This window comes from Gambusia affinis, linkage group LG22, assembly GCF_019740435.1.
Source record: "Gambusia affinis linkage group LG22, SWU_Gaff_1.0, whole genome shotgun sequence".
NCBI lineage: Eukaryota > Metazoa > Chordata > Actinopteri > Cyprinodontiformes > Poeciliidae > Gambusia > Gambusia affinis.
Window position 1 is genome coordinate 15,265,706 of NC_057889.1, and position 6,000 is coordinate 15,271,705.

The following is a 6,000-nucleotide window of genomic DNA, read 5'->3' on the forward strand; positions in this document are numbered from 1 at the left end:
AAATCCAAGTGAAATTCTGAATTTAAAAACAAACTGAGATAATTTTTTGTAACCACAACAGCTTTAATGTGATTTAATGTCGGACACTGAGCACAAAAAAAAAAAAAAAGGTTGTGTTGTTTTACAAAGTCAATATCTGGTTACAGTTCAATTGTTACACCACAAGCATTAAGCCGTAGGATATTTATCCAGATTAAGCTTGTGGAGTTTTGTCGAGATTTTAAACATCCAAGCACCGTTTAAAAACGGTTTTACTCTTCAACGCTCGTCACCTCAGTGCCACACCCAACGAAGCACTAAAGGATCCAAAACATTAAACTACATAACACAATGGCATGGGGTTTATTTCTGTCTTAACTGATGCAAAGTGACGAGTTTAAAGAGAAAAATGCCATTGGCATTTTAAGGAAAATTATTATTATTTATTATTATTATTATTATTATTATTATTATTATTATTATTATTATTATTATTATTATTATTATTATTATTATTATTATTATTATTATTATTATTGTCACCCTAAGGCCAACATGACCTCATCAGTGTTTGCGGAGTTGAACAGGAGTGGAAATCTTCGGCTGAGTTCAACTTGCTTTTGGGAAAATGTTCATGTTGGTGTAGATGTTTCAGAATCGGGTCCAAAGAAATGGGCAGAACATAAACTACGGATATGAAATTGATATGGAAAAAACAAAACATCTGTTGTGGTTGCTTGTAAAATGTAGCTTGGTATTTTATGGTATTTGTTGAACATGCAAAGCATTCAACAATGGCGGACACAGAAAAATTGCCCTATAATTGTAATATTAGTGTCAGGCTCTGATAGCTGCCATTGTTCTCATCATACTTGTTTTTAATTAGAATCTGGACAATAATACCAAACTCAGTCTGAAGAGAAAAAAACATCAACAACATGTTGAAAATTATGAGGATATTTAACTGTTAGAAAATCAAGTTAAGATTCCTGACCTCGGTCTATTTGTTTTGCTGAGTTTGACATAAACAACAATAAACAGATAAGAATTAATGAATAACAATAAATAAGATATATTTGTGTGCAATCATGAAACGTTTGTCTTTCCTCTGCGCCGTTGTCATCAGGCATTGTTAGAAACAAAACAATATTTCAGTGCAACTAATCAAAACTGAATTTTTGTTCCTGTTGAGCCAGACGTGTGTTTTAGTGTAACAAATTTTCATCTTCACTTTCCAATCCAAACATATTTCTCTTTATTTTAGCTGGGGATTTTTAAAATAAATAAATAACCAAAGATGTAAAGTCCAAATTCACATTTAGCATGTGAACGTCTCCTCTGAACAAATCTGAATTAGTTCATGCTGAAAGTGTGAATGTGGTCCCGGATTTTATTTTTAGGCAGCGAACTCTGCTCTCTCCTTCAAATTCAAACTCCCGTGATTATTTGGTGAGTTTAAGGTGGGCTGGAGGCCGACAAGTGTGAAGCAAAGTAGAACAACCTAATAAACCGAGGGGTATTTATCTATAGTAGGAAGAATAATTGCAGGAATGAAGACCAAGTGGGAATAATTACCGAGTGGGAAGAGCTGAGAAGTAACCTAGATGGAGGCATGAGGGGGAGGCTAATAGGACTGATTGGCTGAACAAGTAAACACAACACAGAAACACAGGAGCAAGAAAAGAAATTACACTCATGAAGCAAAGAGTCTGAACCTCAACTATGTTGAAATTCAAGAATGCGATATCTTGACTCAAAACCGAACTTTATGAGAATAATATAAACTAAACCCTATTAAATTATTATTACTGCAACTGTGCGGTAAGATCACTACGGCTGTAGTTGGATGCTTGATGTGCGAAGCGGCACAGCTTAACTCAGGTAGTCCCCAAATGTTTTCGATATTTCCCTGCTAAAGCAGACCTGATCATGAATGACTGCACAAACCCCTCAGGCGCTGACAGAATCCAGTCAGTGACCCGTTCCTGTAAAACAGGTGTGTGGCAACAGAAAAACACCCAAAATAAGGTTGGATGTTGGGGCAGGAGCTGGAGGCCACTGCTACAACTGATTAGCTTATTATCTATTGAAAGACCTGTCTCTGTTACCAAGTAAAATTATGTCACTGGGTTTTATCTCCTCCTATTGCTTTATGTGAGCTATCCTATTGTTTGAGCCACACGCCATGGTTTTATGAAGTTGGTGTTTTGCTAAAGGTAAATAGACGCTAAGCAGCTAATCATAGTTTTAACTCTTAATTTTAAATAACAGCAAGGCACCCCCTGATTATTGTTCAATCTCTGCTAAATGCACTGATCTTGTAGCGTTGCTGTAGAAACTATTTGTTTAAACATTTTTAGATAGGAATCAAAGAAAGTAAAATACATGAAATAGCCTCTAGTCTCATTGACCTGGGATATTGTAAAATCACCTCATTACTGAAATGATCATATTCAACTTTACTAACCGCATAAAACCAAATAGTTCTGCCACACAAGCTACTCTTTTATCAACACTTCAGACATCAAAACACAGTCGTTAGGTGGTAAACGACCTAAAAAAAAACCATCCCTACGAAGGTTTATTTGAAGAACTAAAACATTAAGGGAACTCTGACACTCTGTATTATAAACCATAATGTAGAGTCAACTTTCCCCCAGAGGGCTTCACCTGGAATAAACATCCGCCATCTTTACCGCAATTTGGGAGCCTTGATCAATGTGATCTTAGATGTTGTTGTTTGGAAAGCTGACATCAAAAGACTGTCTGTCCACATGTCAAAGTATCCTTGGGCGAGACTAAACCCAACTCTGACCTCGTTGCTGGCGATGCGTTCATTGGACTGTGAATCTGTGTATAAAGAAGGATTAAACCCGCAAGGCTTAGAAAAAAAACAAAAACTGGTTGTATTAAAAGTTGCATGGATATGTGTGATCATACGGTGACTTTGGTTTGCAGTGAAAAGGGGCTTAAAGTGGTCAGTAAGTCAAGAAAAGGCACCATTTAAATTTAGCACTGTGGTTTGTTTTTCTCTACTCAGGAGTTTGTGAATCGGTTCCTGCTTTAAGTGCTTACCGACTGTGACCTGAAGAGTAAAGGCTTTATTTGTTATTAGTTCAGTCAGAACAATAAAACACAGACATTTCAAACTTTCGGACCATAAGTTGTTGTTTGGAAAAAATAAAAAATCTAACCAGTGGTCATTGGGTCCATATTTTTATTTTTATTTTGCTTCCAGGCAGAAAGAACAAGCAATGTCATTTTCTTGAACATTCTCCACCAGATATCCCCTTCGCTCTTCGTGAGCAGAAGGACCCACCGCCACGACTCGATCTATCCCGGCTTGTAAATTCAAGAGCTTAGTTTCACGTCAGTGTAGTAAATGCGGAGCCAATCAGAAGAGACGTCTCAGGGAAGCGACAGTGTCCAAATCTCTCAGCTGCAATAACACAAACACATAAAACGTAGGAGTTTGTAAACTCCTACAAAGAGTTTAGAAACTCTTTGTAGGAGTAGAAATTATATTTCTGAATATTAAATATGAATCCATTTCATGATTTGTGTCTTTTAACAGCCGCCGGTGGCTGTCGCTTCCCTCAGCTTTGTCGTGATTTTTCTACCTTGCCTTTCTGTGTATTTTTTTTCCGTGTCACCTCTTCTTCCTGTTGTTCATTGCTCTAGCTGCTTTCACTTTATTTTTCCAGTTTGTCGAGTTGACACTTTCGCTGTTTTTAGTTTAGTTTTTTTTTTTTTTTTTTGCAGTTTATGCATTTGCTTTCTACAGATTTGAGTTTTATTGCTGCAACCTTCTTTTTCTTCGTCTTCAGAAAACGCTCCCCTCAAGGTCGAGCTTCTAACACCGACATTGTTCCTCTACAACCCACATCCACAAGCAGTTTGGAGAATCTTTGCACCGCCAAGTGCATCTCACGGTTCATTCGATTCAAAAGCTTGCTAAACCGCCCTAAATAACCTGTGTGGATGTGCTGCAACACTGACAAATACTTCATAATATCACACGTGCGTTTGGCAAAACCCAACACTGAAAGTCTGAAGTGCGTGGGTCCTGGTCCCAGGAGGCGTGCTCCGGTAGAAGCATATGAGCCATATGTTGCTTTCTGATGGCAGTTTGTTTTTCTCCGAGTCCACAGATGAAGATACGTCCCCAGAGACGAGCAGCTTGTGAGTGTTTGCGAGAGAACAGGGAGCCAGAGAGTACAGGACTGAGCGATGGTGTGTGTGGCGAAGCCTCGCCACAGCTGCACCGTTTATCCTAGCCAGCGCGGGGGGAGGGTCACCCAGAGCAGAGCGCGGCGTGTGCCAATGTGCCACAGCTGTGGCCGTCTGCACGACAAACTGGGCTACGTTTTGAAAGCGAGCCACACTCCAAGCGCACATGGGATGCGGTGTGCTGATGTAACCTACATGGTCACACTGTTCTTTGAGATCAAGTCTTCTTGGAGCTTTTCACCTCTTTAAGGAGTGAGAGCCATCATGAGTTTTGTCTCTTGACTCAGGCGGTTTTGAACATTCGCCACATATTCTCAAGTTGACCTGCGTCTGGACTCTGACGTGGCCATTCAAATGTTTGGACCGTTTTGGCAGACTGCGCTCCAGACATTTTTTAAAAAACTATTATTTATCTCCATTCATGTCATCAATTCAGATCAGCTTCCTTGCCCCCTTGCTGATGAACAGCATTCATAAAGCATGACGCTGCCACAGCTGTGTTTTACTGCCTTGTTGGTGCTCCGGATGATGTGCAGTGGAAGTTTTCTTCCGATTTCTTCGTGCCACTCAGCCGTAAACGCCAGACTTCAGACTTGTCAAAAGTTTTCCTTTAGACTCTTGGCTTCGTCTTCAATCAATGCTCTCCTCGCCTGACCTGTGGACGGCCAATTTATTGGTAGATTAAGGCTTGAAATAGTTTACTTTTTTTTTTATAAAAATGGCATGAATCATTTCTGACAGAACTCTGTGTTTTATGAAAACAAAACTTAAAGCAATGAAATTAGAAACGGGCAGCTATTGTACCAAACAGATACTCAAATGTGTAATGCGACTGGTGCTTGTTACAGTTTCAACATAGCAGTGACAGTTTTAAATATAGGCAATATTGCTGACCGCTCAGGTCATTAGCGGGTGGCCCTGGCTATTTACCAACCGATAGTGACGCCTGTATTTAGTTTAAAATAAGCAAATAATATTAATGCTGAAGAAAACACACAAATACGTCCTTCTCCTGAGGACAGAAATGTACTTCTGGTGGTTGTAAGCCGTGTCACTGAATGTGAGCGTCATGTCATGACACTAAAAGTCGGGCTCGATCTCCCAGGGCCTTTCACATGTTGAGACAGTCACTGACCTGATGTTAACGTGACCACAGGTCTCACCCTGGAACTTTCTGTGAGGACGGAGTGTCATGTTCAGCATGACACCTGTCATAAAAAAAATTATTCCCACACGCTGTTCAGTAGGATTCCTGATCATTTATTCCTGATGCATAATGGCAGTGATTTGATGATCGAGTCTTTTCCAGGAGAAAACCTGGACTGGGAATAGACCACTGTGTCACTGTGCCGACGTTGTAAAAGAGCATGTCGCTCTTTTTCTTCTGCTCTGACAAGCCGAAGTCGACCATAAAACTAAACAGTCCACGGTAAAAAACTCATTAAAAATAATAGAACTTGCTGTGGTGGAGGGGGGTCATGAAATACAAATAATAATAATAATAATAATAATAACAATAATAATAATAATAATAATAATAATAATAATAATAATAATAGTCAAAAACTGGTTGCATTGGTGGGAATACCATAATAAAATCATTTTATTGCTAAAGCCTATTTGAGTAAGTTTTTAGTAAGACACTGCAGATTCCAAATATGACCGGCTGAGAGGACGTCACGTTTCCACAGTCCTCTTCAGATGATGCCACTCTGGCTGTAACAATCCAAAACCATCTTTATTCTGCTGCACTGTGGCGTGACGCTAAAAATAAAACCTCTCTTTTCCTGT